Genomic DNA, 22734 nt, shown 5'->3' on the forward strand with positions numbered 1-22734 from the left:
GTGACCTGCCAGGCTCAGACATGACCCAATTTCCATTTAGGCTTCTTGGCAACACAATAACCATTCTTCATACTCCAGGCTGGGGGAAGCACGTGGGACACCACAGCACAGCTGCTGGGAGACAGCCTGATCCCCATCTCCCAGGCTTTGCTGCCTGGCCGCCACACCTCCCAGCCCTGGGAATTCTCATCTCAGGGGAGGGACACACCTTACTCCTCCTTGGGAATTTTCTTCTCTCATTCACGCTCTGCTTTATTCAAATATCTAAAGCCAGTCCTATTTAGATTTTCTCTCTTTCACCATGCTTGTAATCCTCATTTTCTTCCTTCCCAGAGGCCTCGAGGGGTCCTTTGACCCACCAGCCCTTTTTCCTCAGTGTATCAGTCATATTGCCGGGATGTCTCTCACACAAACATAGCATCGTCGATTTCTAGTGGGATCTGTAGCTCCTGCTTGCCCACAGCTGTCTGGTGCCTGCTTAATTCACTTCAGCTCCAGCATCTTCTGTTTTCTTCCATATATATCTGGAATTTGTTGGGGCACATGGTGAGGGTAAGGAGCTTCTTGCCCCACTTGGACTACCCAGTACATCAAATAACCATCTACCTGTAACAGGAGGGAGTGTGGGTAGGAGGGCAATTCTGTGCGTGGGTGTGAAGTTTAGCAGGTGTGTATGTGCGTGTGGGTATGCTGTATGGTGTATGATTTCCAGTGGTGGGGGGTACCTGTGTACACATGTGTGGAGTGTATCCTGCATGTGTGTAAAAACAGTAGCTCACCTGTGTAAATGCAAGTCTCTGGTATTTGAGCTTGCATGTGGTGTTGGATATGTCTGTTCTTTGGGAAGGCGACATGTATGCACATAGATGGGGTGGGTGTGTGGGCTTGAGAGGAGGAGGGCTATGACCGATGAGGGAACCCACACTAGCCTGGTAGGAAGTAGTTGAGCCCTTTCTCAGACAAGCCCAAATGCAGAGAAATGGTAAGAGCGTGAGCTATTTAGAAAGTGGACCACAGCTGGAGATGAACAATAGGCTGATCCCAAAAAGAAAAACATCATGAGTGAGGGTTAGGCCCAGGAGGCCGGGCAGGGGAAGGTGGGGTCTCAGAGCTGGGGGTGGCCCCTCACTGGGGAGAGAAGAAGGGACGTCAGCTCCAAAGAGGGCAGCCTCTGGCCTCGCTCAGCCTTCAGGGAGGGTGGCACAGGAAGCCATAGGTTCAAAGCCTGGCCTCTGCCACTCCCTAGCTGTGTGAGTCCAAGCAAGTGACTTAACTTCTCTTGGTCTCATTTCCCTCATCCATAAAATGGAGTTACATAAAGATTAGAATAAAGCAATATACAATAGGGCTTCGCACAGTTCCTGGTACACTGCAAGCACCAAGAAGGTGGTCATTCCTGCTGCTTCTTCTGTTATATTCCTCCCCAGGGGCACCCCTGCTGGAGCATCTGCCAGAAGACTCACACCGCCAGACCAGGGTTTGCAGACAGACAGTTTGCACCACCACCTCTACCAACCTGCCGCCTTAGCCCTAGGATGCATGCCTCTCAGCACCAGCAGTGGCCCTCCTGCTCCCCTGTCAGGGCTGGGGCCTGCCTGGGAGGGTTGCTGTTGTTTGGAGAGTTGACGTGTGTATGGGTGGAGTGCATATGTACCTTTGAGGGCAGTTGCCTACCCTGGTGCTGGACCTCCACCCAGCCCCTTTCCATAGCCAAACCCTGGCAAGCATTTTTTCATTCATATATTCAGTCATAGATTGAGTACCTGCCAGGCACTGTTATAGGTAGTGGGGACATTATGGCAATTGCAATATAGGTGGTCAGTGTTCGGACATTCCAGTACATTATACCAGCTTTAAGTATCAAAATATTAATACGTTTGTTGGTATAATACCATTACTTGAGTATTTTTTTAATTTAAATTTTAACTATTTATATCTGGAAAGATCGCAGAAAATGTTATGCTACATCAGAGTTTATACTCGGCCAAGGAAGCCTTCCTTTAGAAATCCTCTTGTCTGTATTTCTCCCCAACTATTGCTAAAATTCCATGACCGGACCATTGGTTGGTTGATCACTGTTTGCTTTTTCTTTCAGTTGGTTGGTTTGAGTGTTATTAGTAATTTGTACTCTGCCCCAAACCAGTCTGCTGTTCTCCTGAGGGCCCTAATGGGGTCTCCTTAGAACAGGAATGAGGGGCCAAGGTAAGGCAAACAAGAAGGATACGGCAGCAGAACTGGGGTTGGGGGCAGGACAAGGACAGGATGAGGCTCCCAGATCTTCACAGCTTCCTTCCTCCAGGGCTGGATTCACTCTGCCCCCCACCCAGAAAAGGGCCCCATCCCTTGTTCCTGCCTGATTTCTCTTCTCCTCGGAGAGTTTGTTTTGACCACCTTTCTCCTGGAAGAACAATATTGCCTCAGTTGTACCCCGGCTTTCCTTTAGGAAGAACTTAGGACAATGCGTAGAAGAATTTGGTGGCCGTATCTCACCCTTTCGATGAAACACCAGTATTTTGGTTTTTCTTAAAATACCATACTGTCATTTTGATCCAATGCTATAGCAATAACCACTACAACATGATGATAAGCAAAACTCCCTACCCTTGAGGAGATCTTAGTGGGGGAACACAACATAGAAGTGAGTATATACATAAGATTATTTCAAATCATGACATGAGTTGGATCAGTTAGTTTTTTGGCATAACCAACCATACAAATATTTTATGATCTTTTGAAACTGGCCATTTCTTCTTGCTTGAAACTGCAGGTCAGCTTGGCAGTCCCACCTGTCTTGTCTGGGCTTGCTCATGCATCTGCAGTTGCTCCAGGTCAGCCAGGTGACTCTGTTTCCAGGGAAGACTTGACTGTTGGCTGAAGTGCCTATTTTGCCTATTTTCCTCCATGTGCTCTCTCATCCTCCACCAACCTAGCTCAGGCTTCTTCACATGGCAGTTGTTGGGGTCCAAGAGTAAGAATGGAAGATGGCAGGCTCAGAGCCAGCACACCTTTACTTCCAAAACATTTTTCTGGCCAAAACAAGTCATAAGTCCAGGCCAGATTCAAGGAATGGGGAAATAGATTCCACCTCTTGATAGAAAGTGTTGCAAAGTCACATTGCAAGGAGGCATCAAAAGAGGGAGGGATGGAAATTTGTGTCCATTTCTGCAATTAATGTCATGGGTCATAAAGAAAATAAATGGGACTAATGAGATAAGAAAATGATGGGAATGAGAAGTTTCCATTAGGTAAGAGAAGACCTCTCTGAAGAGATAATATTTGAGTTGAGACATGAATGATAACAATGTGCAACTATACTTCAAAGATAAGATGGATGAGCACAATAAACAATGCGAACAGCATGTGCAAAGGCTCTGAGTGTGATAAAATTTCTTAATTGTGTTCAGAAATAAGAAAGGACTTAGGGGAGGGGGCGGACGATGGCAGCGTGAGTAGAGCAGCGGAAATCTCCTCCCAAAACCACATATATCTATGAAAATATAACAAAGACAACCCTTCCTAGAATAAAGACCAGAGGACACAGGACAATATCCAGACCATATCCGCACCTGAGAGAACCCAGCCCCGGCCCGGCAGGAGCCCAGCGCCCATCCCCCCAACTACTGGCAGGAGAAGAATAGGCAGAGAGGGAGGGAGACAGAGCACAGGACTGCCGAACACCCAGCCCCAACCATCCGGGCCAGAGCACAGACACAGTACGTGCCCAGGGGGCCCTGGATACTAGGAAAACAGGGCAGCAAGAACAGTGAGCGGGCACCAGAGGCCGGGCGCTGGAGGACATAAGAAAAGCGCGCAACCAATTTTTTTTTTTTTTTTTTTTTGCTGTTTTGTTTTGGCGAGCGCTTTTTGGAAGTCTTAAAGGGATAGGGACCCCAATACTAGGGAAACAGGGCAGCAAGACCGGTGAGCAGATGCCTGAGGCTGGCGCCGGAGAATAAAGAAAAACGAGCGGCCACCTTTCTTTTTTTTTTTTTGTGGTCATTGTTTTGTTTTGGCGGGTGCTTTTTGGAAGTCTTAAAGGGGCAGGGCGGGTCACTTAATCCAAAGGTAGGGAATCTGGGGATCTCTGGGCACCGTAACCCCTGGGCTGCAGGGAGCAGGGAGGCCCCTTACGGAGATAAATAGCCTCCCAGCCGCTCCCCCTCCAACGTGACTCCACCACTTTGGAGCAGAGGCCCGAGCCAGGCCACGCCCACAGCAACAGCGGAGATAAACTCCATAGCAGCCAGGCAGGAAGCAGAAACCCTGTCTGCGCGCACCTGCGCAGCACAAGCCACTAGAGGTCGCTGTTCTCCCAGGAGAGGAGGGCCACAAACCAACAAGAAGGGAAGTTCTTCCAGCCGTCACTCGTCCCAGTTCTGCAGACTATTCCTATCACCATGAAAAGGCAAAGCTACAGGCAGACAAAGATCACAGAGACAACACCAGAGAAGGAGACAGACCTAACCAGTCTTCCTGTAAAAGAATTCAAAATAAAAATCATAAACATGCTGACAAAGATGCAGACAAATACGCAAGAGAAATGGGATGAAGTCCGGAGGGAGATCACAGATGCCAGAAAGGAGATCACAGAAATGAAACAAACTCTGGAAGGGTTTATGAGCAGAATGGATAGGATGCAAGAGGCCATTGATGGAATTGAAACCAGAGAACAGGAACGCATAGAAGCTGACATAGAGAGAGATAAAAGGATCTACAGGAATGAAACAATGCTAAGAGAACTGTGTGACTAATTCAAAAGGAACAATATCCGTATTATAGGGGTTCCAGAAGAAGAAGAGAGAGGAAAAGAGATGGAAAGTATCTTAGAAGAAATAATTGCTGAAAACTTCCCCAAAGTGGAGGAAGAAATAATCGAACAGACCACGGAAATACACAGAACCCCCAACAGAAAGGATCCAAGGAGGACAACACCAAGACACACAATAATTAAAATGGCAAAGATCAAGGACAAAGAAAGAGTTTTAAAGGCAGCTAGAGAGAAAAAGGTCACCTATAAAGGAAAACCCATCAGGCTAACATCAGACTTCTCAACAGAAACCCTACAGGCCAGAAGAGAATGGCATGATATATTTAATACAATGAAACAGAAGGGCCTTGAACCAAGGATACTGTATCCAGCACGACTATCATTCAAATATGATGGTGGAATTAAACAATTCCCAGACAAACAAAAGCTGAGGGAATTTGCTTCCCACAAACCACCTCTACAGAACATCTTACAGGGACTGCTCTAGATGGGAGCACTCCTAGAAAGAGCACAGCACAAAACACCCAACATAAGAAGAATTGAGGAGGAGGAACAAGAAGGGAGAGAAGAAAAGAATCTCCAGACAGTGTATACAACAGCTCAATAAGCGAGCTAAGTTAGGCAGTAAGATACTAAAGAGGCTAACCTTGAACCTTTGGTAACCACGAATTTAAAGCCTGCAATGGCAATAAGTACATATCTTTCAATAGTCACCCTAAATGGCCTGAATGCACCAATCAAAAGACACAGAGTAATAGAATGGATAAAAAAGCAAGACCCATCTATATGCTGCTTACAAGAAACTCACCTCAAACCCAAAGACATGTACAGACTAAAAGTCAAGGGATGGAAAAACATATTTCAGGCAAACAACAGCGAGAAGAAAGCAGGGGTTGCAGTACTAATATCAGACAAAATAGACTTCAAAACAAAGCAAGTAACAAGAGATAAAGAAGGACACTACATAATGATAAAGGGCTCAGTCCAACAAGAGGATATAACCATTCTAAATATATATGCACCCAACACAGGAGCACCAGCATATGTGAAACAAATACTAACAGAACTAAAGGGGGAAATAGACTGCAATGCATTCATTCTAGGAGACTTCAACACACCACTCACCGCAAAGGATAGATCCACTGGGCAGAAAATAAGTAAGGACACAGAAGCACTGAACAACACAGTAGAGCAGATGGACCTAATAGACATCTATAGAACTCTACATCCAAAAGCAACAGGATACACATTCTTCTCAAGTGCACATGGAACATTCTCCAGAATAGACCACATACTAGGCCACAAAAAGAGCCTCAGAAAATTCCAAAAGATTGAAATCCTACCAACCAACTTTTCAGACCACAAAGGCATAAAACTAGAAATAAACTGTACAAAGAAAGCAAAGAGGCTCACAAACACATGGAGGCTTAACAACACGCTCCTAAATAATCAGTGGATCAACGACCAAATCAAAATGGAGATCCAGCAATATATGGAAACAAATGACAACAACAACACTAAGCCCCAACTTCTGTGGGACGCAGCAAAAGCAGTCTTAAGAGGAAAGTATATAGCAATCCAAGCATATTTTAAAAAGGAAGAACAATCCCAAATGAATGGTCTAATGGCACAATTATCGAAATTGGAAAAGAAGAACAAATGAGGCCTAAGGTCAGCAGAAGGAAGGACATAATAAAGATCAGAGAAGAAATAAATAAAATTGAGAAGAATAAAACAATAGCAAAAATCAATGAAACCAAGAGCTGGTTCTTCGAGAAAATAAACAAAATAGATAAACCTCTAGCCAGACTTATTAAGAAGAAAAGAGAGTCAACACAAATCAACAGTATCAGAAACGAGAAAGGAAAAATCACGATGGACCCCACAGAAATACAAAGAATTATTAGAGACTACTATGAAAACCTATATGCTAACAAGCTGGGAAACCTAGGAGAAATGGACAACTTCCTAGAAAAATACAACCTTCCAAGACTGACCCAGGAAGAAACAGAAAATCTAAACAGACCAATTACCAGCAACGAAATTGAAGCGGTAATCAAAAAACTACCAAAGAACAAAACCCCCGGGCCAGATGGATTTACCTCGGAATTTTATCAGACGTACAGGGAAGACATAATACCCATTCTCCTTAGAGTTTTATATCCCCAGACCAATATCCCTGATGAACGTAGATGCAAAAATACTCAACAAAATATTAGCAAACCGAATTCAAAAATACATCAAAAGGATCATACACCATGACCAAGTGGGATTCATCCCAGCGATGAAAGGATGGTACAACATTCGAAAATCCATCAACATCATCCACCACATCAACAAAAAGAAAGACAAAAACCACATGATCATCTCCATAGATGCTGAAAAAGCATTTGACAAAGTTCAACATACATTCATGATAAAAACTCTCAACAAAATGGGTATAGAGGGCAAGTACCTCAACATAATAAAGGCCATCTATCATAAACCCACAGCCAACATTATATTGAACAGCGAGAAGCTGAAAGCATTTCCTCTGAGATCGGGAACTAGACAGGGATGCCCACTCTCTCCACTGTTATTTAACATAGTACTGGAGGTCCTAGCCACGGCAATCAGACAAAACAAAGAACTACGAGGAATCCAGATTGGTAAAGAAGAAATTAAACTGTCACTATTTGCAGATGACATGATACTGTACATAAAAAACCCTAAAGACTCCACCCCAAAACTACTAGAACTGATATCGGAATACAGCAAAGTTGCAGGATACAAAATCAACACACAGAAATCTGTGGCTTTCCTATATACTAACAATGAACCAACAGAAAGAGAAATCAGGAAAACAACTCCATTCACAATTGCATCAAAAATAAATAAATAAATAAATAAACAAAAATACCTAGGAATAAACCTAACCAAGGAAGTGAAAGACTTATACTCTGAAAACTACAAGTCACTCTTAAGAGAAATTAAAGGGGACACTAACAGATGGAAACTCATCCCATGCTCGTGGCTAGGAAGAATTAATATCGTCAAAATGGCCATCCTGCCCAAAGCAATATACGGATTTGATGCAATCCCTATGAAACTACCAGCAACATTATTCAATGAACTGGAACAAATAATTCAAAAATTCATATGGAAACACCAAAGACCCCGAATAGCCAAAGCAATCCTGAGAAAGAAGAATAAAGTATGGGGGATCTCACTCCCCAACTTTAAGCTCTACTATAAAGCCATAGTCATCAAGACAATTTGGTACTGGCACAAGAGCAGAGCCACAGACCAATGGAACAGACTAGAGAATCCAGACATTAACCCAGACATATATGGTCAATTAATATTGGATAAAGGAGCCATGGACATACAATGGCAAAATGACAGTCTCTTCAACAGATGGTGCTGGCAAAACTGGACAGCTACATGTAGGAGAATGAAACTGGACCATTGTCTAACCCCATATACAAAAGTAAACTCAAAATGGATCAAAGACCTGAATGTAAGTCATGAAACCATTAAACTCCTGGAAGAAAACATAGGCAAAAACCTCTTAGACATAAACATGAGTGACCTCTTCTTGAACATATCTCCCCGGGCAAGGAAAACAACAGCAAAAATGAACAAGTGGGACTATATTAAGCTGAAAAGCTTCTGTACAGCAAAAGACACCATCAATAGAACAAGAAGGATCCCTACAGTATGGGAGAATATATTTGAAAATGACACATCCGATAAAGGCTTGACGTCCAGAATATATAAAGAGCTCACACGCCTCAACAAACAAAAAACAAATAACCCAATTAAAAAATGGGCAGAGGAACTGAACAGACAGTTCTCCAAAAAAGAAATACAGATGGCCAACAGACACATGAAAAGATGCGATGCTGCACATCGCTAATTATCAGAGAAATGCAAATTAAAACTACAATGAGGTATCACCTCACACCAGTAAGGATGGCTGCCATCCAAAAGACAAACAACAACAAATGTTGGCGAGGCTGTGGAGAAAGGGGAACCCTCCTCCACTGCTGGTGTTAATGTAAGTTAGTTCAACCTTTGTGGAAAGCAGTATGGAGGTACATCAAAATGCTCAAAACAGACTTACCATTTGACCCAGGAATTGCACTCCTAGAAATTTACCCTAAGAATGCAGCAATCAAGTATGAGAAAGATCAGTGCACCCCTATGTTTATCGCAGCACTATTTACAATAGCCAAGAATTGGAAGCAACCTAAATGTCCATCGATAGATGAATGGATAAAGAAGATGTGGTACATATACACAATGGAATACTACTCAGCCATAAGAAAAGGGCAAATCCAACCATTTGCAGCAACATGGATGGAGCTGGAGGGTATTATGCTCAGTGAAACAAGCCAAGCGGAGAAAGAGAAATACCAAATGATTTCACTTATCTGTGGAATATAAGAACAAAGGAAAAACTGAAAGAACAAAACAGCAGCAGAATCACAGAACTCAAGAATGGACTAACAGGTACCAAAGGGAAAGGGACTGGGGAGGATGGGTGGGTAGGGAGGGATAAGGGGGGGAGAAGTAGGGGGGTATTAAGATTAGCATGCATGGGGGGGGTAGGAGAAAAGGGAGGGCTGTACAACACAGAAAAGGCAAGTAGTGATTCTACAACATTTTGCTATGCTGATGGACAGTGACTGTAAAGGGGTTTATAGGGGGGACCTGGTATAGGGGAGAGCCTAGTAAACATAATATTTGTCATGTAAGTGTAGATTAGTGATACCAAAAAAAAAAGGGGCAGTTCCTGTGTGGTAACCTCCAATGAGTTCTACACAAGAGTATAAAGGGCATATAAAAGTGTAGGCAAAGGGTCTGTTTGTGTTTATACAGAGGATCAAAGCCTAATTGGGCTACCCCAAAAATGAACTAAGATACGATATGAAAAAGAACTTCCAACATCAGCACTCTCTGGAAGACTCATGCCAGAAGATGATCATCAAAAAACCCCAACAAAGATCCATGCACTGCTACAGCTGTAGATGCACTCATCCCACCAGTTCCTGGACTTGCCATGGGAATGAGGAAGGAGATATCTAAGCTGGCCTGTGCATACAGTAAAACAACAAATTTGACTGGATCTATACTGTTGGAACTCAATCAAGAATTCGGAGAAGTGCAAATTGTAGCGCTCCAAAATCTTACAACTACAGACTATTTACTGTTAAAAGAACATAAGGGATGTGAAAATTCCCCAGGAATGGGTTGTTTTAATTTGTCTGATTTCTCTCAGACTGTTCAAGTTCAGTTGGACAATATCCACCATATCATAGATAAGTTTTCACAAATGCCTAAAGTGCCTAACTGGTTTTCTTGGTTTCACTGGAGATGGCTGGTAATTACAGGTATGCTTTGGTTATGTAACTATACTCCTATTATGTTAATGTGTGTGCGCAATTTAAGTAGTAGCTTAAAACCTATACATGCTGAAGTTACTCTACAAGAAGGTATGTCAAAGAAATAATCAATCTTCCCATGTTTTCTTCCGCCTGCTACTTCTATAGCTTTTCTTCTTCCTTCCTAATTACAACCCTTAAATAGAATTCGTGCCTCATATCAAATTGACCGAGTATCATAATTCTTCCAAGTGGTAAAGATACCTCAAGACAAATGCTGGACATAGAAGCCACAGGGCATAAATATGCAAAGAAGTAAAAAGCTAACCATTTCAAACAATAAGGCTTCTCTCTCTCTTACCAACTTTACATTTCCCTGTATGGCCCCGGAAGATGACTGGTTAGCCAGAGACGGGTAAGATTCCTCAAGGGAGGAACAACCTAAGACAGGCACAGTCGCAGGGGGGCCATCAGGTGAGAAATTGGGGATCAACAGAGGTGAGGCTTAGAACCTCACCCCCCCTGTTCTGAGAGAAATCTTATGCATACGTGGATGTTTTATTGCCCTTGTCTAGCTTGGATTAATACTTAGTCTACAGGCACACACCTGATCATCTACATTTGCTCTCTTACAACACTAAACTATGTTATCTACCTTTATCTTGTATCTACCTACCACTTCAGCATTTTATTAAAAATAATAATAATAAAGAGAGAAATGTGTTATCCACATATAAATCAAGTATAAAAATCAAATGAGTATTCATATTTGAACTGACTGTTTATAGTTCATAATGCATGAGCAAAACCGAAGGTTTCTGTGATGGCTGCCCTTGTACTGTTCACCATGTAAGAACTTTTTCACTATGTAAGAATTTGTTCTACATGTAAGAACTTGTTTGTTATGCCTCAGAAGATTGGAGACTGACGAAAATTAGGCTTGGGGTGGATTAATGATTGTGCATTGAGCATTGACTCCCCTATACAGAATTCTATTGTTGTTAACAACCATTTGATCAATAAATATGAGAGATGCCCTCACCCACACACACAAAAAAAACGTACACACTTCCAATGGTAAAATAATAAGTAACCAGAATGTAATGAATATAGTCAAGATATTGTAACAGCTTGGTATGGTGATAGCTGGTACCTAGAACTGTCATGTATATGAATGTTGAATCACTATGTTGTACACCTGAAACTAATATAATGTAATACTGTGTGTCAACTACCCTTCAATAAAAAATAATTATCTACAAAAAAAAAAAGAAAGGACTTAGGTCTGACTAGAATAGGTAAGTGGAAGAAGGAAAATGCTAGGAAATTTAGTTAGAGAAATAGTCAGGGGATGATTGTTTGGCCTTATAGGCTATGGGAAGATATTTGGATTTTATTTCAAATGTAATGAGAAACCATTTGAGGGTTTTTAACAGGAAAGTAAAATGATCTGATTGAACCTTTGAAGAGATTGTTTTGGCTTCTGTGAGAATAGGTTAAAGTAAGAATAGGCAAGAGCGAAAGCAGGAATATCACATAGGAGATTATGGCAACAGTCCAAGCAAGAAGTGATCATGACCAAGACTAAAGTGGCAGCAGGGAAGGTGGTAAGGGGTGAGTGCTCTCAAATATATTTTTGTAGCTGAGCCTTCAGGACTTACTAATGGATTAGATGTAGGAGGAGAGAAGAAAGAAAAAGTGAAGATGATTCCAAAGTTTTTGCTTTGAATCTATGGGTTAATGCTAAGCTACTGAATGAGTCCTATTGCGAAGACAAAAATACTATGAGAGGAACAAGTTTGGAAGAGAGAGGAGTGAATCAAGGGTTTTACTGTGGGCATATTAAATATGAAAGGCCTAGTAGACATCACAGAGTATGTCAAATAGGCAAATCAGATAGGATTACCAGGAGGTTTGACACTGAAAAAGAAGAGATCGGTGACTCTAAAATGATATCAATAGAAACTATCCAAAATGAAGCACTGAGAGAAAAGAGACTGGGGGAAATTTTGGGTCATTAGCTCCAAATTATTAGATCTAAAACAAAATCAAGCAGTCTGACATGTATAATTGAAGCTCCATAAAAAGGGATAGGGAGTTTGCAGATATAACATTTAAAGAAAGACCAAGTATTTTTTCAAATTTTTCGAAAATTATAATCCCACAATTCCAAGAATCTTAATAGATTCAAGGGAGGAGGGAAGGAAGGAAGGAAGGGAGGGAAGGAGGGAGGGAGGGAAGGAGAAAGGAAGAACACTGTAAAGTACATCATAATCAAAACGTTAAAAATCATGATAAAGAAAATAAGATTATCATAAAGGCAACCAGACACATTATACATATACACAGAAAAACAAAGATAAAAATGACAGAAAATTTCATGTCAAAAACTACACAAACTGGAAATATAGAAAGACATTATTAAGATACTATAAAAAAAAACTGTCGACCTAAATTTTTATCCAGAAAAAGTATCTTTCATATCTGAACATGAACTAAAAAGTTTTTAGAGAAACAAAAGCTAAGGCAACTTATTGCCATCAGGTCTGTACTACAAGAAATGACAAAGGAAGCTCTTCAGGAAGAAGGAAAATAATACCAGATGGAAATTTTGATCAATACAAAAGAATGAAGAGCACCAGAAATAACTAATATGTGGGCAAATACAAAAGATTTCATTTTCTCATTTTGAATCTATTTAGAAAATAATTGGCAGTTTAAATAAAAAATAATAACAATGCATTGTGGAGTTTATAGCATATGTACCAGTAAAATTTATGAAAACAATAGCAAAAAGAACAGGATGGGGGAAATTAAAGCAATTATTGTAAGATTCTTATACTATATGCAGCAGTATAATATTGTTTGAAGTTTGACTGTGATAAGTTAAAGATGCATATATAAACCCTATACCAAGCACTAAAAGAATACAACAAAGAGAGATACTAATAAGCCAATACTGAGGATTATATGGAATCATTATTTTAAAACTCATTATTATAAAAGAAGGCAAGGAAAGAGGGAAAATAGTACAAAGAACAGATGGACAAATAGAAAAGAATAGAAAAATGGTAGATTTAAACCAGACCATATCAATAATTTTATTAAATATAAGTAGTCTAAATAGCACAATTAAAAGGTAGAGAGTGTCTGATTGGACCCATCTGTATGCTATCTACAAGAGTCCTGCTTTAAATATAAGGACGCATATGAGTTGAAACTAAAAGGATTTTTTTAAACATATATGCTATGCTAGCACTAATATAAAGAAAACTGGAGTTACTATATCCATAAAAAGTAGATAATCAGAAAAATCACATACTTACAGAACACAGCACTCAAAAGAGAAGAATACATATTTTTTTCAAGTCCACATTCACTATGATAATAATTGGACATAAAACAAGTCTCAAATAAATTTAAAATCACTGAAATCACACAAAGTATGCTCTGAGGCCACAACAGATTTAAAGTAGAAATCAATAACAGCAACAAATCTGTTATCTAAAATCCCTGAAACATTTGAAAACTAAACAGCACCCTTCCAAATAACACATGGATCTAAAGAAACCAGGAGAGAAATTATAAACATTTTGAACTAAATGAGAATTAAAACACAGCACATCAAAATGTGTGGAGTGTACCTAGAGAAATGCTTAAGACAAAAATTTGTAGCATTAAATGTTTATATTAAAAACTAGAAAGGTCTCAAATCAATGATCTAAGCTTCTACCTCAAGTAATTAGAAAAGGAAGAGCAAATTAAACCCAAAATAAGTTAAAAAAGAAGAAATAGTTAAGAACAAAAATCATAAAATAGAAAACAGAAAAACAATAGAGTAAGTTAAATCAATGAGACCAAGAGCTGGTTGTTGAAAAGATCACTAAAACTAATAAAATCTCTCATCAGACAGGAAAAAAAAGAGATAAAACCCCAATTACCAATATCAGGAATTAATGTGGGTACATCACTACAGAGCTCACAGATCTTAAAAGAATAATAAGGGAATTTTATTTATTATGCTAATTCTACTACCTGGATAAAATGAACAAATTCCTTGAAAGACACAGCTACCAACGTTTCACTCAAGAAGAAATCGATAGCCTGAATAGTCCTGTATCTATCAAAGGAATTGAATTCATAATCAAAAACCTTCCTACAAAGAAAACTCCAGTCCCAGATGACATCACTGTTGAATTCTAACAAACATTAAAGTAAGAAATAATAACCATTCTACATAAATTCTTCTAAAAAATAGAAAAGAGAAATTCCCTAACTCATTGTATGAGGTAAGACTTACCCTGATACCAAAACTAAAAAAAAAAATTAAGAGTATATTACTTGAAAGAGGAAAAAAAACTAGAATACACAAAAAATATATACACAAATACCTCTCATGAATATAAACACAAACATTTTTAACAAGCAGGAGGGGTTGCCCACTGTATGGGATTCTGCTGAGAGGTGGGAAGGGAGGATAGAGAAGTCACTGTTGGATTTGGTAACATGGAGCTCCAGCGTTCCTACCAACCAGAATCAGTGCCTCTTTGCCTCCTGGACATTCCTGTGGCCCCTTCACAGCTTCTCAGGACACATAACCTGCTACCAATTTCAGCCAGTCGGCCACCTCACCCAGCTACCACCACCACAACTGTCGTTCAAACCACAGCGTACCCTGAGGTGGGGACAGACTTTGACCAGTAACTCCCTCCAGACTGAGCTGTAGACTTTCCTAAAGATTGGGGATCGAAGTGCAGAGAGTGAGGTGGCCTATTCTCAGGGTATGAGGACTAGCAGATACCTCAGGGCTCAGGGATAAGGGCCTTCCAGAAGCTAGAACTGGCAGATGGTTCGTAAGGATCCTTCCTGCAGTCTGGCGCTTCCTAAACAGCATACAGGCAACTACTTTAATGTCAATGACTGACACGGTTCTTGGCGATAATAACATAGGATGGGAAGCTGAGAAGTCAGGCCAAAGCGAGATCTTCTGGCTTCTCTGAGCACAACAAGCTTCTACTAAATGCAGTCTGGCTGTGGAGTCCTAGAGTCCCTCAACCACTGAGCCCCAGCCAAAAGCTGGGCCCATGTTAGAAACCACAGAGAATACCAAAGTGATGCCAGGAGCACCATCCTTCATGGAGCCTCTGTCAGGTCCCCTGAAGCCATCTCAGGTCTATGTATGATGTATTAATGCTTTTTTGTTTGTTTTTCTCTAAGCATGTGTGTCAGCCCAGGCCCTCCAGGAAACAGATGCTAGGAGAGAATTAGAAGCATTAGGTACTTATAGTAGGGAAACACCTGTGAGGGATAAAGGGGAAGGGAAGCAGGCACAGGCAAGGAAAAGCTTTAATCTTCAATATCTGATACCTGTAAAGGAAGAGAGGGAAGGAGGGAGAATTGGGCAGGAAGAGCCGTGAACTTCAGGGCAGCACTGAGTGTCATGGCCAGGCTAACAGGGATCCCTAGAGCAAACATTGCCTGTTAGAGGGGTCCTGCATCAGACAGAAACGGCCCAGCCCTAGTGCCCTCACAGTGCTCGGTCACTGGCCAGGAGTCTAGGAGAAATGTGGCCTCATCTGAACAACACAGCAGTTGCAAAGGTGCCATACCTGGAACCCATTAGCCAACTCTACACACAGAGGTTCTTTTGAAGGGAAAGCTGAGTGGCTCACTTTCAAAGGATACTATCACATGGCTGAATTCATCGTAAGGCTTTGATCTCAGAGGATTTGTTAAATGGGGTGGTACAGAGATTAAAGAGTCAGAGGAAGATGAGTCTGAAATAGTTCAGTATAAACTAGGAGAGAGTAGGTCAAAGCAAAGATATTACAACTCAAATAAAAGTTAGAACAAGTCTTGCTTTCTGACAATGTATGGTTGGTTAAAGAGAGGTGAGTGTTTTTCATTCCTTTACAGTGGTTCATGAGGAATGCTGCTGAGGTATTTTCCTGAAGTTGATTGTTCAGTCTAAGATGCCCTTGTTGGTCTGAGGACAGCACCTGAGGTCAGAAGGGAAGGAACTCTGAGCCCAGCGTAGCTCACGGCATGCACACTTTTCTCCAGGCTTCCATGAAATCATTATGGATCCTGAGAAACTGAATTTATGGTCAAGAGCCAGTCAAGAAAGAAAGCAGGAACAGCAAATTCTTAGGAAACAGAAAACATGAAACTCTGCAGCTCTGAAAGTGAAATAGGGAGTAAATATGAAACATGAAGGTGAGCAAGGAGGACAGCCCCTGAGAGGCACACCTGGTGCAGCAGGACATGATCCAAGTCCTCTCTGAATTTCTAGCCAAGAGAAGGTACGCGTAAATGTTTGTTGAATGGTTTAGTGAACGTTCAGGAGGGCAACCTCCCCCCATGTCAGTGAAGACTTTGGGAAAACAAAAGAGGAGTCTCCCCCAGTCAAGAGGGACCAAGGATAACCTCCAAAGACCCAGAACCAAAAAGCCAATGTTGGAGGCAGGCGAAGAGGTCAATACTGGACCGGGAACCACTCAGTGGGGCCATGGGCAGCACAGGAGGAAATCATGGAGGCTCCTTGGAAGCAGCAGAAGGTGTCAGCAACAAGAGGCACCTCAGCAATCCTCAAAAAACAAGAGGGGAAGGATTGGGAATAAATCTGTGGTGGATTCTGAGTCAGAAAGAATAATAATTTGTTATCATTCAAGCAGCCTTCTCTTGGCCCAGGCCAATGGGACCAGAAGAATCTTGGCTTAGTACAAGTTGATGCATTACCTGTATTGCACCTATTACAAAAGACATAGTAATGGCCCCGTTGAGGAGGATACGGAAGGCGCCAGAAGGAGAACCTCCTAAGGCATGGAGTGGCCTGCCAGGACCCAGTGGGGGAGAGACGGTAACTAATTCCTGAGGACCCAGTGCATGACAGGAATGGTAGCTGAAGGACAGAAGAGGTGTTAGAGCCTGCTTTTCCTAGGAGGGGAAGTGGCATAAGGTAAAAGATTAGGAATTTATATCAGAAAACCTGGATTCCAATTCTATGATCCACTCCTTAGCTGTGTGTGCAAGCCCTTTAGCCCCTCTGTCTGTCTTCTTGTCTGTGATATTGGGGCACATAGATAACATCTATCTTGAAGGCAGTTAATGGACATCAAATGAGATGGTGCTGGGGCAGGAACTTTATGCTTCCCCCAAACCCCACCACTGCCCAGCACAGAAGTGAGTGCATCGCCAGCGCTCAGTGTCCCCCAAGGCCTTGTGAGGAAATAGGATCCTGGGATGAGACCTCAGAGGGGTGCTGATTTAAGGTCTGTATTCTTACACATTGGCCAAGGCAGAAACCAAAAACAGCATCTCTCAAGAACAGGTTTCCTCCTCGGGGGCATCTTGTTCCCTCTTGGTGCAGTACAAGCAAATAGACTTTGTGGACCACGCCAACTGCAAGACTGGCAAAGCAGGGGGCGAGATTAATGGTTTTCCTGTACAACAAAGGCCTTCCTGCAAACAGGCAGAATTCAATACGCACACCCCACCACCCAGGCGCCTCGGACCCAGCCTCCCAGCTCGGTGGACAACGGCAGCTCGAACCCCATAATGTATGCGCACTCCAGCTGCGGGGCCCAAGTTATTATTCATTACGGTTTTCTATTACCCAGTGATAAATGACGCCCCCAGGCTGGCGTTGCCCCCAGAATGCTTATCACAGCTCACTTAAGTAGGCGTTGATTTAGCTTAAATCGGTTGTTCTGTTCTGCCCAGACACCAGGCTGCCCCAGCTCTGCCTCCGAGACTCCCTTCACCAGGGCTTAATTGAATTCTAACCACTCTAGGCCTCCTGTTAGGGAGGGGTGGAGTAGGAGGCCCAGGCCCTGGTGGTCTTTCCAGCCCTGTGTAATCCTAATTTGATAAGGGTCTTCCCTTTGACTCTAGACAATAAATTTTGACAAGCAGTTCTAATTAGGGTAGAGAGAACTTCCTGGATGGACTTAGCTCACAGGGAAATACTGAAATCTCAGGTAAACCAGCCCTTGGTGTGTTGATGTGACTGTCCCTAAGATCTAGCCACTCAGGCCATGGTGTGTGGGCTTCTATGATCCATCCATCAAATTGTTTGCCAAAGTGACAGCCATATTTGGCCTTTTATAAGGACCCAACACAGCTAGGTGTCCCTGCAAAGAGAATGGCCACATTAGAGACATTGTGGCTACAACAGTTTGGGCCACCACCATCCCTGGACCACTGTTTGTTCAGGCAGCAGAGATTCACCGAGCACACAGTGTGCTGGTCTAAGCACAAGGTACCTAATAACGAACAAAACAGACAGTACTCTCTGCCATCGTGCAGTTCACATTACTGAGTCTTATTTATTGTCGATTATGTGCCAGACATTATTTTAAGAACTTCACCCATACTACCACATTTGTCACAACTCTGTATGGTTTTTCATGTTTTACAGAGAAAGAAATTGAGGCTTGGAGGCATTCGATGATACGCCCAAGGTCACTTAAATGATAAAAAGTCAATAAGTGATAGAGCAGAATTTCAACACAAGCCTATAACCACAGTGCTGTTCTTCCTCCTGTCTGGGTTGCTGTACCTTATTACACCATCGTATTTGTCTAACACATTCACCTAGAGGTTACACTGCACTTCCCACATTCATTAATCATCCCAACACAACCTCCTGGACAGCAGGCACTAATGTCACCATGCAGAGCTGCAGTGGTTAAAACAGGGGCTCAGGATCAGGTGGACCTCGATTAGAATGCTTGCTCTGCCTCTTACTAGTAGTGTGACCTTGGACAAGTTATTTGTCCTTTCTGAGCCTCCATTTCCTTGACTTTAAAGGGAGTGATAATAATAGTACTACCTGAAAGGTTCTGAGAATTAAAACAGAAATTGTCTGTATAGCACCTGGCACCATATAGTAAGCTCAGGTCTTGAGTCCTTGGCAGGAAGGAGGCCACACCCAGGAGATCAAACATTCCCGGTGGGAAACAAGAAGCTATCTTCTATACAGAGACAGGCCAGGAGGGCGTCAGCAGGAAGGTAGACCAAAGTCCCAGGAAGACCTAGTGACATCTGGAGAGAATCCCTACAGGGACAGGGTCTGAGGCTCGGACACTTTAAAGGGCATAAGAAGTCTTCGGGTCATTCTGTATCTTCTGCTACAATTGCCTTTGTTTTCTCCCTTAGCAAAGTTCTTTTTGAAACAACCACCTATGCTGGCAGGGGAACCAAAGAAAGGGATGTTCATTAAAGAGTAGTTATATCAATAATAAAGGCTGGCACCTTAAACTTGCCAGGTTTGCACTGTGCTTGATACACTTCAACTCAGTTTACCTCACCACCGCCCCTCTGAGGCAGGTTCCATCCTTATCATCCATTTTACAGACAAGGAAACTGAGGCTCGAAGAGATGAAGGAATTTGGCCAAATAATTTAGCCACGATTAGTAAGTAGCTAAAGCAGGATTCAAACCTGGCTGTGTCTAATTCCAAAAGCCCCCTTCTTACCTGCTGCGTTTACCTTCCCTAGAGGGGAGTAGGGCCTCACCCCTACCCCACGGGAAGAGCATTAACTTCCTGAACCAGACGGCAATCTGAGGCAGTTTCTATAAGCCCATTCCCTCCGCCCTGTACAGAGCGCCACAAGCTGAGGGAGAACCTTGCATGGCTAAAAGTCGGAAACAGCACAGCCCAAGCCGCCCTGGAAGTAGCCAGAAACCGCAGAGCAATTTTAAACGAACTGGGCAGATAATAAAAATGTTGCAAACCTTCGATCACATCCTGTGTGTAGTCTCTCCGCTTTCGTTTTGTTGTTGGTCTTTTAATTAAAAATGAAGATGCTGAATGCAGTTTTATTCCTCCCTGAGCTTCTGAACTTGCTACTCAGCTCTGTGCTAGAGCCAATGGGGACACATAGCAATGTGCAGGAACAGGGACACCTCAGAGGGGAAAGGGAAGCCCGGGACACTTACGTCACCCAGAAAGTTAGGACCCTCCTGGTGTGCAGCGTCAGCGGGGCCCTGGGGTCAGTCTCTGGTTGTCAGTTTTCCAGTGTAACAGGACACACACGGGGGGCCACCACCCACATCCCTGGGACATGTGCCACATGCTGCCCAGCCCTCCTGGCATCCATCCAAAGCTGGAGAATGTCTCCCTTAGACAAGGTCACCTTTGACTGCTAACAAGGTTCAGCCATGGAATTATTCATCAGCTTTTAAAATACATCATTTTCATCATAAAAAATAATATAACCATGTTACAGAAGAATTGAAAAAGAAAAGGAAGAAAAATAAGCCATAACTCATGTACCTTGACACAACCACTATTATTAGCATTCTTGGTGTGTTTGCTGTTTCCTAAGCTCTAGGTTTACCTCATTGTCACTGTGGTGCTCTCACAGTTGTATATCCAATTTCTTGTGACCTCGTATCACATCCTAAACATTCTCTGTATCACACACAGTCTTCATAACTGTCATTTTAATGACTGCCTGGTACTCCATAGAGTTATGCCACCATTTACTTAGTCATTCTGTTGATAAGCACGTCACTGCACGTCCACACTGCGGTGAACATCTTTGTAGTCATTGTTCCTTCCCTAATCTTTGGGAATATTTTCTCAAGAGAACTTTTCAACATAAATGCAATATTTGGGTCAAAGGGGATGACCAGGTTTTTTTTTTTTTTTTGAGAGGGTGTCTCTCATATTTATTGATCAAATGGTTGTTAACAACAATAGAATTCTGTATAGGGGAGTCAATGCTCAATGCACGATCATTAATCCACCCCAAGCCTAATTCTCGTCAGTCTCCAATCTTCTGAAGCATAACGAACAAGTTCTTACATGGTGAACAAATTCTTACATAGTGAATAAGTTCTTACATGGTGAACAGTACAAGGGCAGTCATGACAGAAACTTTTGGTTTTGATCACGCATTATGAACTATAAACAATCAGGTCAAATATGAATATTTGTTTGATTTTTATACTTGATTTATATGTGGATCCCACATTTCTCCCTTTATTATTATTATTATTATTATTTTTTAATAAAATGCTGAAGTGGTAGGTAGATGTAAGATAAAGGTAGAAAACTTAGTTTAGTGCTGTAAGAGGGCAAATGTAGATGATCAGGTGTGTGCCTGTAGACTATGTGTTAATCCAAGCTAAACAAGGGCAATAAAACATCCACGGATGCAGAAGATTTCTCTCAAAACAGGGGGGGAGAGGTTCTAAGCCTCACCTCTGTGGATCCCCAATTTCTCACCTGATGTGCCCCTGCGACTGTGCCTGTCTTAGGTTGTTGGATGACCAGGTTTTTAACTGGGCTTTAATGCCACACACACAGACATGTACCTCATTCGTGGCAACAGTGTCAACACTGGTGTTATCTTTCATCCTCACTAATAGGTTTAAAAATAGAAGATACCTCTTTGTTGTTTTAACGAGCTTGGGGCTGGGGGGAGTTGTCCTAGAGAAGGGTGACGGTATCTTATCGTTTTTAAAAGTTAAGAGCTTTGGCCTCAAATAGGCTGGGTTGAAAATGTAATTCATGAGCTCTATATGTTGCCTTACTTAGTTCTCTTTGTCCCATCCAGTCTTCTCATCTGTACAGTGGTGCTGATGGTGCCACCTACCTACAGGGTGGGCATTAGGATTACATGGAATGATTTATCATATTAGTCCAATTCCTGGCATGTGACTAGCTCCACATGTTTCTGGTTGTATTTATCAATAACTTTAAAGTATTAAAAGTCTGATTATGCAGTCAATAAACATTTAAGGAAGCTCTGGGGATATAAGAATGAATCAACCATAGGTCTTGTCTTTGAGGAGGTCCAGGCAGGGATTCTGGTAGGGATTAAACAAAGAAGAATAAAACAACAGCTTAGTGTCATAATTAAGCTTAGAATAAGCTCTGATAATGCTGCACAAGAGGTTCAAACTGAGGGGGCCCAGGGGCAGAACCACAGGAAATCTGGGAAGGAGAGGGCAAAGAGGACATTATGGAAAAGGCACAAGTAGATGAGCATTGAAGAATGCATAATGTTCTCATGGGTAGACAGGGGCAAGGGGACCCAGGGAAGGGATTTCCAGGTAGGGGGAAGAGCAAGGACTTTCTCCCAGAGTGGGTATGGGGATGAGCAACTGGTCCCAGTGGGTTCCCAGGCTGTAGAGCTGACTGATTTTCTTAGCTGATCTGATTCCAAAGGGACCCACTTCACAGAGCTTCCGCTGACGGCCTCGGTCTTCTCATTAAAGCTGATACTCAACATGGCTGGTAGGCGGAGAGGGTGTTTGAATTATAAATCTCTCCTAGAGATGACTCTTAACACTCATTGAGACCAAAGGATGCTGGTAAATAAGACCATCCCATCCGGAACCCCTGAGCACTCACCAGAGCCTTGTCAGATCAGGAAGCCCTGCTACATAGGGAGGGAGGGAGGGCCTGTGTCCTGCCAGGAGGCCTTACCCTAAGAGGCTCTTTCTCAGCACCAGGATGCCCACTCCGTCCGGTGCCCCAGCAGGGCACTATGGCTAGGAGCAGCAGACACAGCTCAGCTTAATAAAGGAAGTTTTTAAAACTCCATCCCCCAAGACCTAATGCCACTTTCATCTCCTCAAGTCCTC

General features: G+C 42.4%; 1 long non-coding RNA gene across 3 annotated transcripts in view; it reads right to left on the bottom strand.

Moving 5' to 3' along the window:
* The window catches only part of LOC118907708 (uncharacterized), a 141582-nt gene that overhangs the window by 97016 nt on the left and 21832 nt on the right, over nt 1-22734 (bottom strand). For all 3 annotated transcript variants that reach the window (XR_008996973.1, XR_008996972.1, XR_008996971.1), the window contains exon 3: nt 360-524. This is a non-coding gene — a long non-coding RNA (uncharacterized LOC118907708). The remainder of the gene's footprint in view (nt 1-359; nt 525-22734) is intronic.

Source organism: Manis pentadactyla, chromosome 4, assembly GCF_030020395.1.
Source record: "Manis pentadactyla isolate mManPen7 chromosome 4, mManPen7.hap1, whole genome shotgun sequence".
Lineage (NCBI taxonomy): Eukaryota > Metazoa > Chordata > Mammalia > Pholidota > Manidae > Manis > Manis pentadactyla.